The sequence below is a fragment of the Pinus tabuliformis genome, chromosome 4_2, assembly GCF_031772625.1.
Source record: "Pinus tabuliformis cultivar Carrire ecotype Pingquan chromosome 4_2, CPIR1, whole genome shotgun sequence".
Lineage (NCBI taxonomy): Eukaryota > Viridiplantae > Streptophyta > Pinopsida > Pinales > Pinaceae > Pinus > Pinus tabuliformis.
This window is the reverse complement of record NC_142304.1, coordinates 201,576,594-201,590,678: the sequence shown is the minus strand read 5'-3', so window position 1 is coordinate 201,590,678 and position 14,085 is coordinate 201,576,594. Positions and strand designations below refer to the sequence as shown.

The 14,085-nt window shown below is 39.0% G+C and overlaps 1 pseudogene; it reads right to left on the bottom strand.

The window, feature by feature from the left end:
* Positions 1-12,835: 12,835 nt before the first annotated feature.
* On the bottom strand, positions 12,836-13,597 carry LOC149168819 (pyrophosphate-energized vacuolar membrane proton pump 1 pseudogene; annotated as a pseudogene).
* Positions 13,598-14,085: the final 488 nt, after the last annotated feature.

Here is a 14,085-nt window from a genome sequence, read left to right as displayed (position 1 = left end):
TCACAAAGGGTTGCCTATTGGAAAAAACTTGGAATTTTGAGAATTGAGGTGTTGATCTCTCAGGTGCACATGAACCATGAAAACTTTGAAGCTTTGATAGCAAGTTCGGTGTTTGATAAGTTTCCAAAGGAGACAAAGGAGTTGTTTCATAGCATCATGTCGACGCCGGTTGAGGCTGTAAATTTTGGGGAAGCAATGATGGCTGAAGGAGTTGTTCCAGGGATAGCCATGGCAGCAGAGGGAGTTGCCCTAGAGGTTGTAACTAAAGAAGTACCAGCTGAAGTACCTAAGTCACCATGGTCACCCAAGCCAAGGCCTACCCTGACTAAGGAGGGTCCAAAGAATAAGAAAGGTGAGTAGGCCATGACACCGCAGCTAGTGTGCGCATCACCTAGAAATAACCCATAGAAGGATAAACCCACCGTGTAGCAAAAGGACAAGGTGATTGACTTAGAGGCGATAGAAGAGGTCAAGGAAATCCCCATGGATGATGAGGATATTGCGATGGAAACCAAGGATGTTGAGGTTGAGGGGTATGACCGCATTTCTAAGATACCTGGGTACATTCGTCTGTGTAGGGGTAAAACGAAGGTGTCGAAGGATATTGATGAGAATAACGTCACCCTGCACACACCCATACTACCAGACTATATTGTCTTTGAGGGACTAGAGTGATAGCCTTGGAGGCCCAGTGCATGGAGGGCGTACAATTTAACTGGGCATGCTACCTCTGTGGTGATTTCCTCGCAAACTGTCTCGAGGCACAGGATCATAGTAAGACATTCCACTATGCATGGCTACTACTCTCGTGCTGGTTGTGTGGGAGCTACCCGAGGATAGCTAGTTTCCTCTGATCGTGCCAGACCTACCAAAAGCAGCAAATTTTGCTTCATTGTGGGCTACAAAGGATCGTCAGGGGATCAAGGACAATAATATCTTCTGGATCTTGATGGAAATGAGCATCCATATGGCCATAAAACTTCAAGCCGTGGTTGTCACCAATAAATTTTGATAGGCTGCAAGAGTACGTGGAATTCAAGGCCACCTTCCACCATGTCTCAGTATGTACATGAAAGGACCCTGAATAGAAGTGGCATGACCTATCATACTTAGCCACAGATGAGGCAATTGCAGTGGTCCTTGAATGTTGGCCAGCAGATCGGCGCACTACCACGGACTTTACAATAGGAAATAGCAAGTCCGCCACACAGGGGAAAAAGAAAGAAGCCAAGGTGAAGATGGAATAGTTGGTCGCGGAGAAAAGAAAGGAGGTCGAGGATAAGGCCAAGGTAGAGTGCGTTTCTGCAAAGTAGATAGGTGTGCAAGAGGAGGAAGAGAAGCACGGCTCTGACTGGATTCAGAAGTCACCTTCCCTGGAGCTAGAAGAAGAGGATGAACAGATGGAGCAGGGAGGAGAAAACCTGAAGATGACTCTGTTTCGCACCCAGCGCACTAGAGATCTAGAGAAAGTAGGGCTTTGGAAGAAGTCCAAGGCTAGCAAGACGTTTCTCGAACCGATCACCCTAACGAAGGGGGACTTAAATGACATAGGTGATATGGTGAGGGATGCCACTGTGGAACTACTGCAATAGTTCAAACAACAACAACGATAGGCTTTGGGTGCTATCCATATGGGTTTGCATGATCTGTAGATCCATGCATCACAGATATAGACCGACGCAACATCAGCTAGTTTGGCACCTGGCACCTTTGAAGCCACAGGGATGCTGCACACACGAGATCCCCAAGCAATAGTGCTGCCGAATGGAGCACCAAATACAGATATAGAAGCTAACAGGCCCATTGTTAGCACCCTTAAGGGAGTTGAACTTAACTTTTCTGCGCTTCCCAGTGAGGCGCTTCACCTTTTACAGGATCGTGTGATCATGAAACTGCGGGCCCATGAACAATGCACATTACAGGTTGTCAATGAGAAAAATATCAAAAACGCCCGATGGTTGTACAACGAGATTGCTCCATTGACCTCGTGAAATACCTTACGGAAAAGAGTCAATGCATGGCTAACGTCGTGGCTGAGGCATGCAGATCTATCCTAGAGTTGGACATTACCAAGGCTGAGCCAGTAGATGTGCAGGTTTGAAATCTCGCTGTTGGAGTACACAACGCATGCACAGAATTGGCAAAGGTCCAGTTGGAATTGACTCTCAAATTGGTAGAGTTATAGTTGAAGGCCTAGCCTTCGACTCTGCTAGAAATCAGAGAACAATGCAAGTCAGTTGTGAAAGACATCATAGCAGCAGTAGACAATGCAGTAAAGGAATTCACGACACTCTTCAAGAATTTGCTAGAGGTGGTCAGTAGCCTGTAGGAAGACCCCACTACATAGAGGTTGGAAACAGAAGCGCGGGAGCTATAGCAGTGCTATGACGAAGTTAAAGCGACAGCGCACACCGTCACCATCACACAGAGGCTAGCAAAGCTGCAGGAGGCCAAGGCTTTGAAAGAGTAGGTAGATGCAGCTTAGCACAAGGAAGCAGTGTTGAAGGCTTGCTTACAGCCTTGGTTGGACAAGGCCTATTTGATCACAACCACAATTGAAGGCAAGTTGGCTAGTTTTTAGAAGACTCAGCAGAAGATTTAGTCAAACGGTGCAGGCCCAACAACGAAGCAGTTGGTCAAGGAGATGAAGCAGGCGGGGAAAATTTTAAGAACAACCCTAAATTTATATGTATAATAAATGGGTGAATCCCCATGATACATAGGAAAAATGGGAGGCGATTTTATCAATAATATAATATGTATATATAAATTTTTTGGTGAATCTCTCATTGGATTATATTATCTTGTAAATTCATGGAGAAGTTATCACTGAATTATAGAATCTTGTAAGATCTTAGAAAATCTTTCATTGAATAATAAAAAGTGAAGTCTTGGCGAATGTTTTGTTAAAGTATGAAACCATATATGATAATAGGAAAACATATTCATTAAATTGTAATATACTAACATACATGTTTGAAAAAAGGAAACATAATTTTCTCTTCCTACAAACAATGTTGCAAGTTTTAGTGGCCATGTTTGTCAAGGTTCTCACTGTACACTCTTTCATATCCTTCTATTAGTTTTAATAATATTCCACAACAAAGTTCTTGTAGGTGTTGATCTTGACCACTAGTTCTGTCAAGGTAGGAGAGATTAATCTTTTCTCTACCAATTTTTTCAAGCTATCAAATTTCTTTCTTATTCCATAGAGTCCAACTACGAGATAAAAAAAAAAAACATATCTTGTACCACTTTTTTTAAGCTATCAAATTTCTTTCTTATTCCATAGAGTCCAACTGCGAGATAAAAAAAAACACATTTTGTTTACGCCAACACGCCAACAAGTAGCAAGCCCCAACTATATAATATAAGAAAGTAGTAGCTATCCCAAAGGCCTGAAGGGGATCTAATGGAAAGAAGTGACCATTGTAAGAAGCCTTCCAATCAATATATTAATATATACATATAGATTTATTATTATTTTAATTGGAAATCTTCAATTAAATAATAAAATTTAATTACGTCTCTCCCAATCTAAATTGCTTATTAGCATAATTCACTACCTTCATATGTCTCGCATTTTTTAACAGCATTGTAACATGTGGATTAATTTCCTTTTTGGTGCACAATCTCCGCCTTTTAGGAAAATATGGTGCATTGGCCCAACCCCATATGGTGCACTAGCCCAACCTCTACAGATCATTTCAACAAATTAAGAAAAATAGAGAAGATGAAATGTTGTACAAACCAACATATTTTTCAAGCACTGGCCCAACCCCTACAGATCATTACGACAAATTAAGAATAACAGAGAAGATAAAAGGTTGTACAAACTAGCATATGTTTCAAACAACTAATCCAACATCAGTACCTTAACTTTTTCATGAAGATATCATATTGAGAACGTTTGGAAAATGGTGGGAAATCTGGGCACTGACTATCTCTCTTTTACGAGGGTGATGCCGAAAGAGTGATAAGATTTCACTGTTTTGAATTTTTTTTGTTAAATCAGGAAAACCAATATTAATGGAGATATTGGTATTTTTTACTAAATTTTGTGAAGTGACAAAATGTAGCTTTAACCATTCACCTTAAGATGTTTTTTATAATATAATTTCCTAAGTCTATTTAATATCTTCAATATCATAAAAACCAACCTATATCCATCTTAACTCCACTTCTACCACTCTTGGAGGGGTGAAATATATTTATCCCTCTCAGCACTTGGTAGACCCGGAATTAAGATGGATCTAAGCTGATAGAATTTCTACTTTAAATAGTCTACACTCACATGAATACCATGATATTACCATGGTTCAATACCATGGGTTATCATAAACCTGGAGCTTAAAAACTATTAGTAATTTATAAAAATTAGTAAAATTAATAATTGATTTTTATTTTAACCAAATTAAAATGTTTAAGTGACATTAAATTACAAGATCCATTTTTACCCTTGATCTACCAAGCTCGAGGATCAAATATTTTTTCACTCTATGCTAGTTTACATATCACGATATTTGATCCCTCTCGGGGCTTAGTAGATCCAGAGTAAAGATGGATTTATGTTGGTTTAATTCCCCCCTTTAAATAGCCTACATTCCACGTGAATACCATGGGTCAATACCATGTGCCGTCTTTTTTTTTTAATTAATACAAATATTAGGGTTAATAATGGGTTAATAATATTTTTTTTGCATGGTATTAATAATAATTTGGCCCATGGTATTTGGCCCATAGGCTTCACCTAAATATAACACATTTTTTGAGTGTTCTTAAATATAATGTGACTTCTGGAGTAAATATAAAAAAATGTTTTATTTATTTACCATATCTCTCGTTTATTTATATTTTTATTAGTTTATCATACCTCTTTTATGAATATGGTATTTGGCCCATAGGATTCACTTAAATAAAACCTCTTTTTTGAGCCTTCTTAAATAGAAAGAGTGTTATGGACTAAATATAAAAAGAGGTTTTATTTATTTACCATACCTCTAGTTTATTTATATTTATATTTATTTACCATACCTTTGGAGTAAGTATAAAAAGAGGTTTTATTTATTTACCATACTCCATTTTACTTATATTTTTATTTATTTACACTTAAATATAAGGTGACTTATGGAGTAAATATAAAAAAATGTTTTCCATTATTCTTTATATGATTATGACTAAACAAATGAAAACTTGGAATATGGCAAGAAAATTATTCAATCTTTAAATAAACATGAAAATAAGAGACTTGAATTTTTAAATAAAATGAATTATTCTTTTGTGACCATTTGTTCCAAAAAATAAGGTCATTTTCTAGAAATTAACCCCAATACCATGAAATACAGGAAAATGAAAGAAAAAAACCTCAATACCATGAAATATGGGAAAATGAAAGAAAAAAACCTTTTTTACACCGAATGTGGAGGGTGGAATAACTATCATAAATACCTATTTTTGAAAATTAGGGCGAATGGAAGGTTGTAACTCCTAATTTCGAGGGCTAAATTTACTTTTTTTACTCTCTCCCTTAACAATGTACTATGATACAAACTATTCACCCAATAAAAATATAAAACCCCTTAATTTTGCCCAAGGGCAAAAATTCGCCACTAAAATTTTCCATGGAAGCAGGTGGCAACACAATGTACTGCCAAAGTTGTAGTAGTCCAAGTCGAGCTAGGAGGTCTTTGTGACAAGATCTCCATGCCAGCTAAGTGACTTGAGGGTGAGTCACCATGTTTGTGTTGGGGGTCTGTTGGGAACGGGTCCCCTAGGGTCATTTTTGGGACTAAAAGCCTAAGTCTGGGGCATAAAGACCAAATTTTGTACAAAGTAATGTAAAGTCTCCGCATTTTGTGGCCGCGGAGCATGAATATAGTAAGAGTCAAAAAGGGTTTCTGCCCTTAGTTTAGATAGCTTGTGTTGGCTTTAGATATCTGCCCTTGGTTCACGAACCATGGGATTGTATAAAAAGGGAGTCTTAGAAGTAGAGTTGGAGAGAAAAAAAGGGTAAGTGCTTGACGAATCTGTGAAGAGCTAAGAGTGAGAGTCTTAGCATAGGAAGAGGCTCTTCAGCTGAGTGGACAGAGGCCTAATATAGAAGTTCGTAGCTAAGTGTGTGGACCCCTGCAGTTGTGTGCGTAGGGCAGATAGAGTCTCTATTGAAATTCTGAATCATCAAATAAAGAGAAATATTCTGAAATTACTGTATTTTTCCTCTGTGAATCACATGTGATTATGTTATGTTAAGTTCTGGGTTTATGTTATAATGCTAATTTGACACACGAATGTATATTTTCCTATATGTTATATGAACACAAATAAGGATATATGTTTACGCAAAGACAATCTTAATTACATGGTAAAATTCACGAACACTTAAGATAATTCAAGAAATCATAAAATAACACAGTAACAAAGGCACGTAAGTACCTAAGCCACTGGTTAGGGTTGCATGAAGGATGATCATATGCCTTCGTGGAGGTTTTAAGAGATGAAAAATAAAGTACATCGATAAGCCCTAAAGGCTTATCGATTTGCACAAAGGACGGGTTTAAGATATAAAACCAACATCACAACCATCTAAGGGTGTAGAAACTTGGTTCCCACATCCCCCCATACTGCTTTGGGTGAGACTTCGGTCCGCACTCCATGGACTAATGCTGAAAGGGCCAGTAGTGTAGGTATTTTCTTGGCTGACTAGCGTTGAACCTAGGTCATGGCCCATCAAGCCAACAACATAGAAGGACTTTACTCCCTTTCGGATTTTTCTTTTTAACCAAGACCAGTCTTATCACTGCATGATCGCTAATTTCTAATGAGTTCTTCCAATTCCTTTGAGTTTTTGGTGTAGTTTTGAAGAGTTTTTCCATTTTTTACTTCCTTTCGTAGAGAGACTATTTTAGCTTCCAATGCTTCTCTTTCCTTGTTCCTTTCCTTTAATTCTTTCCTAAGTGATTCTTCAATTCATTTGTATTCTTCAACCTTGATTTTAAGATTTAGGACATGTTACCTTTTTGTCTTTAATTCATCTTCAAGAGTGTTGACATGCTTCTTCTCGACCTTGAGCTCTTTAATAACCCTGATCACTTCGTTTTGAAATTCAACCTCAATCATATCTTCTTCACTTTCTTTGTCAGATGCTTCTTCCTTATTGTGCTTGGCCATAAACAATACTCCTCCGTTGATTTCTTCTTCGTTATCATGGTCTTCATCAGATGAGGAGATATCTTCTTTGGAGAAGAAACTCTTCTTCAGCCATTTCTTCTTTCCTTTCTTGTTGAACTTCCAAGGACATTTCTTTTCCTTCATAACAACCTCATTTTTGTGAGGACACTTGGCTCCAAAATTCCCAACCTCACCGCAATCAAAACATATTAATGGATGTTTACCTTTGAATTTTCCCGTACCTATTCTCATTTTCCACATGAAGTAGGAAAATTATTTATCTGAAAATTCTTCTTCATCTTCTTCCCTTTCTTCATCCTTACAACTACAAGTTTTTTCTTCTAGAGTCTGCTTGTCCTTACTAGTCTTCTTGGATGCAGAAAATTTGTTTCTAAGTGAGATATGCCATCCTCTTCAACAATAGTCATTTCATATGCTGTAAGAATTCCATGCAATTCATCTATGCTGAGATTGGTGAGATTCGATCTATCTTCCAAGACAAATACCTTTGGGTTGAATCTTGCTGGTAAGCTTCTGAGGATCTTTCAGTCAACAAATTTTGTGTCGACAGGTTCTCCCAAAACTTCCAATGTATTTTTTGTTTCAGCAACACGCTGAAAATATGCAACAATATCTTCCTCTTCCTTCGTTTTGAGTTGCTCAATCTTTTCCCTGAAAATTTGAAGCTTTTCTTCTTTCACCTGTGATTCACGTACATATATATATTATAAAGCTTTCCCCTTACCTCTTTAGTAGTTTTGAAACTCAATACAAGATAGACATATTCGATAAGCCCACTGATAATAAGATCTTTAGCCTTTGCATCATATACCATATTTTGCTTCCCTTGTTCATATGGGGTTGATGTGAAGCCTTTTTCAACGATTTCCCATACTTTGTATCCTTGTGCTAGCAAATGAACTTGCATTCCTCCACTCCAAAGTGCATAGTTATTTCCATTAAACAAAGGAACTCTATTCTTGGTATATTCCATGATCTCTTTCCAGTTTTTAGACTGTTATTGAAGGAAAAAAGATTTGATACCAATTGTTGGAAATACTAAGAGGGAGGGTGAATCAATATCCCTTAGCAATTAAAACTTTTAAATTCTTTCAAATCATTAGTTGATCTCCAATTATTATTAATATTTACCAAGTAACAACAGTAAACAATAAAACACAATAGACACAACAATTTTAGGTGGAAACCCCCCCCTCCCCCCCCGTGGGGTTAAAAATGCCAAACTCTTTCCTAATAAATTCTTTAATCTTCAGCCCCAACTGAAATGAAAGTTACAACTTCCTATAATTATAGAAACACATTCTTCTCCATCTCCCACTGGAAGGACATACCAATTCCCTAGTTTCTTTAATATTTAACTGAATGTATGCCCCAACATCCTATACCAACCTACCACCCTGAATTTTTCATAGGCTCCAACTTGTAGGCGACTTCATGCACATGTCTAGCACCTCCCTGCCACCCTATAATGACCAGAAATGAAACAAGAGTGTGGACTCCCATACTAGGGACAATGATCTAGGATAAAGTATAATTTAAAATGATTTTCTTATACTTGACAAATTGTCCAATCAAACTATGACTTGTAACCTAACCATGACATCATCCAACAATGACTCCTATACCTCCCAACAATGCCTCTTCAACTCTAGGAAGATTGATTTTTTTTTACAATAATGACTCTTTTACAATTTTACAATGATGATATTTTACAATACTGACTCTTGACAAGAATTGGTACTTGAGTTGACACGACTTCTTGGATAACTTGCATCTCATGAGGCACTGTCATGATTTCTTGAAGTAATGGTACTTTCGCTCTGCATGTCCTTCTAGTATGTGTCTGAGCTTTCCTCAAGTGTCCTCCTTCCTTCACATGAATTAATGAACAAGACCCAAACCAATGCACAAACAAAATACTTGCACTATCCTCCTAAAACACATGTCATATATGATATTGAAAATTCAAATGCAAACACTAATCATACATATCTTATAGTAGCAGACTTACCCTTGACTGTTGTTGTGTGGTCCTTACTGTTGTGGTCCTTGAATGCATACTTTGTCTTGCCTTCTAGGATCCCAATATTGAATGTGCTATATCTATGAAATTTAAGATCTCCAAGGTCTGAAATTTCGTTCGGTGGTAGCCCTATGAGTCCTCTTTCCAACCCCATAGGCCTGATAAACATTGAATTCTTTAAGAAATAGTTATGCCCAATCTCCCATGGTGACCTTATTATAGACTAGTTCAATAGAGCGAAATTGTACGAAGTGCCCCATGTCACGGTTTCGACCTTTGGCCGTAAAAACGATACCCAAAAAACTAGAGTCCATCCTCTTTCTACCACTATTTACGAAATTTTAATCCAAATCTTAGAGAGAAAGTTATGATGATTTCCCAAGGTCACTTGTTTGATATGGAATTTGGGAGGCTGCGAAAACCCTAACATCCTCAGATCATATCTCCAAAAGTATAGCAAACCATTATACTAGCTACAACCACCCTCCAAAATTTTCGCTTAGCCTGTTTTGGAGCCTCCCTACCAACCTTCATAGCAAATTGCATTACTTCATCAAGTCCTCAAGCTTCAGTGTCTTTCTTGCTCAAAGGAAATCTGTTGATCACAGTTTGATATTTTCCCTTCACAGGCTGCTCAACCGGACTTGGTCCATCTATAGCCTAAGCAGATTCCCCTTGAAAATTGTGCATTTATGTAGGGCAACTGTTAGGCCCCTATTCTACTAGTGTTACCCTTATTGTTATTAGTACAACCCCCTTATTATATTGATGTACCCATGTAGTGCCCATATTGTTACTATTGTGCCACATAGAAACCCATTATTGTTATTATTGTGCCTTTACATTATTATTGTTATGTCGGCTCTGATTATGTTATGACCCCTTAGACTCCTATATATAGAAAGGAGGTCTTTTCATTTGTATCATCCAAGAATTGTTCATTTATGTAATTTAAAGGAGGTTTCCCCCTTGAAGAGTGGTGGGCCCCAGTATTGTAGCAATAATGCTACAACTCCTGGGGCTTCCTATCTCTAATTTTATCAACCCGGTAGTTCGTACAAACTTGGAAGCGATGGTGCTGTATGCACAAGTACTAGCTCTTGTCGCAGCTGTCATTTGGTCAGCTGGCACAAGTCCGCTAGGGCTCAAGCCAGCTTCTATATGCTCTTCAGAAGAAGCTTTCTAAATGATGGACAAAGGCTATCTCGAGGGAAATTGATCTACTTTGCAAAAGTGAACTGAAAGCCAACCAAAACATGAAACCCTAGTAAACCCTAATCTGACTAGTTTAACCTCTATGGTGCAATAGTGAGAGTGCAAATGTCTACAACTGATGCCATTACTTCTAATGATGTGAAATGCATGAACTCAAACTACTTCTATGAAAAAGAACATTGTTTTTGTATTTTTTCTTAAGTGGATGGAGTGATTGTGATTTTGTTCTTATTAGGGTTTGGTTGTGCAGAGGTGGTGCAGAGGGAAGGAAAGCTTGGCAAAGGTCAGGGAGGCTAGGAGAGGTCCCAAGGGATCCTTAGCATCAGTCCACAGAGGTTCCTCACGTTCAGATGCTCAGCAACCGAGTGTGTGGGCTTCTACGGGATGTCTGCAGGGGATCCTACAGGAAACTCAGGAATTTCTACAGGAAGTCTGTTAACTTCTACAAGATGTCCTACCGTGGGAGTTTTGGGTGATGGTGAAGTGATGGAGTGGTATAGGGGGATATGTAGGATGGAAATGAGGTGGTAATGGCTCAGCAACAGTGAGGTGAGGAGATGAGGGTGAGTGTAGAGGCAGATTTGTCTTCGAGGAAATAGAGGGAATGGAAGGCAAAAAAAACAGGGGATATGAGCAGTGGGGTAGTTGAGGAACAAAGGGCTTCGTTGGAGGATGGATAGTTGGTCTGGGCACGGTTCGGGAAGGTAGGAGAACGATGGAGTAGCGTTGCACGGTGTAAATGATACAAATCATCCAAGTCCTGCAAGTAAAAGTTATTAACTTATGCCAACAGCTTATTAAACCAATGAATAGCAATGTATTCGTGAAGGAAACTGATATATGGTACTGAAGCAATGAAGCATTCCAAGAAATTGACACTCATGGACACTTCTATCCATCAGCAAGACTGCGTTCAAGAGAGCATTAACATGTAAGCAATCGTTTTTGAATGGGCAGCACAGTCTGTGATCCCTGCCTCTAGAAAGAGGTGGATCATGAGCATACAGTGAGCCTGTTCTTTTTTTAACTGTTATTCACTCTAATCTACTCAGCCTACTTCCAAACAACTACAGAAATTCTAACTGATAAAACCAATCTGTTTAACTTCTACAGGAAATCCAAATCAGCAACTGTTTAACCACTACAGGAAATCTAAATCAGCAGCTATACTCGAATGCATGTAAAGGAAAATGGAAACGAAATGCTAAAGGAACAATATTGATACAAAGGAAGGAGGCCTGAGCTCTCAGGTTGGGCCCAACCCCGAGAGCTTTAGGCTCCTTTAAAAACTCAGAATTTGATCCAAAACTGCTTGCTTTTATTCATAATCAAAAGTCTAATGTCATGCCAAAACTGGCTTACAAAGAGCAAAAACCAAATTGACTAACTAATTGCTACGAAATGACTAACCACTAGCTGCAAAAATGACTAACAACTAGCTCCCCAAAATGACCAACTGAAATGAGGTCTTAAGCCCTCTTATTTATACAATTTGAGGACCCAACAGTCCTCCTAAAATTTAGGGACTTGGCTGCCTAAGACTTGTAGTTAACAGCAGTCCAACTTGACTTGCTTGGCTGCCCTTGTGCTCATTGATTTGGTGGCCTTTGAACTCCGAGCTGATGGTGGAGAATTCGAGGTAAGGGCCCATAAATGAGGGGGACACCTTCCTACAAATATTCTAGCTTATTCTCCCACGAATTTGGCTGCCAAGTGCTCATTAAGACCTTCAAATTTGTCTCCAAGTTGACCAAAAAGGCTACACAAAGCACCCATTAGACTTGTTGGCATAATGACTAACCAAATTCACTCTATTAACATAAAAATAATCAAAAACATGCAATAAACAAATGAGAATGGTGGACTAAGTCAAATTAGGAGGTTGAATGAGCCCAAATAATTGTACATTTTTGGGGCTCATCATCACCCCCCTACTGAAAGTGTTGCTCATCCTCTGAGCAACCAATCTCTCTCCTCGTCTTTGATAGCCCTGGTGGCTTCCTTGGCTAATCATCTCGGCCGATTTCTCCTTTGGCTTCCCTCTTTTCAAACTTTCCTGTAGAAACTGTTCGCTGGCTTCCTGTAGAAACAGTCCTCTGTCTTCCTGTAGAACAGTCTGCTAACTTCCTGTAGAACCAATTTCACTGATTTTACTTGCTTGGCTGGGGGTGCCTTCTCCTTGAACTGCGCTGCCTGAAAGCTGACGAATCCAACACAAATGGCAAGTCTAATGTATTATAAAAGCACACACGTACAATGAACTGCCCGAGAATAGATATTGCATGCCAAAGCTGGATGGGAAAAAGTGTTTCCAGGCCTTTAAATCACTGTTTTTCCATTGGTTAACCTTGATTCACGTTTCTGTTCCTGACATGACAATACTTTCCGACTGCGGCAGCTTTCTTTTCTTCATAAAATGCTTACTGCAATAGCAAATATGGGAATAATAACAGATTTGTATCCCAAAGCCAACCCAAATATAACATTAGTTGTTGCTCCAGTCCTGCATGAATCGGCAACATCTTGGACAGGGCTGTAAGCATTACTAGTGTAGTACTCAGTGACAAAACCAATAACAAGGCCAGACCACAAACCAATAGCACCACAGAAGAAAAGCTCCCAGTTCTTTACAACCTTCTGGGCACCAAAATTGAATATAGTGAAGGATGAAGGCAATGCAACTAGGCTTACAGCAGCAATGCCAATAGTCATCACTACTGTGGAGATAATAAGTTGCTTTTCCAATGCAAGCTCAATTTCCTTCACAGCCTTGATCTCAAATATGTTAGTTGCAAACAGAGTTGTGATTAAGCAAGCAATGATACCCATTGAACTAATAAGCAAGGGATAACACATGGCAGTAAGATCATGAGAGTTTCCAAATGATGATATGGATGCAACAACCAGAGCTGCACAGGAAGATTCAGCATAGGACCCAAATAGATCTGATCCCATACCAGCAATATCTCCAACATTGTCACCAACATTATCAGCAATGACAGCTGGGTTGCGTGGATCGTCTTCAGGAATGTTCCTCTCAACCTTGCCAACAAGATCAGCACCTACATCTGCTGCTTTGGTGTAAATACCACCACCTACTCTGCCAAACAGAGCCATGGAAGAACCACCAAGACCATATTTGAAGATGTTGAAATAAGTTTTGCTAACCATTTCATATATTTTTCTCCAAGATGTTCTGCTAATTTTCGTTTATCTCCATCTGAATTCGAATACACTTCGAGTGAATCATGTTGCAAGTGCAAGTTGACCAACAACTGAGCGCTCAGATTTCTGCGTGATTTTTGGAGTGAGGTGGCAGAGACATGCGTTGGCCATGCAGACAGTTAGGCTATCGTGAACTGCATGTTCTACTTATGAACCGTATGTTTTCTTCTTGATCCGCTGCACTGGAGTTCAAGCAGCTGACACTAACTGTCCGTTTTTTGACTTTCACGTGCATGGCTGACCCATGCATGCTGCGTGATTTTTGCCTTGCTGAGTGCAATTGAACGTGGCTCTCTTCTTGGCTGAATCCACTCATCTCATTCATTCATGCATTGCTTTAGATTAGATCTATGCAAACAGATGAACAAGGTTTAGTCACGTACCTGAAATCAAACGGCTGCTTGTGAAGCTTCTTGCTGCTGCATGCTTTGATT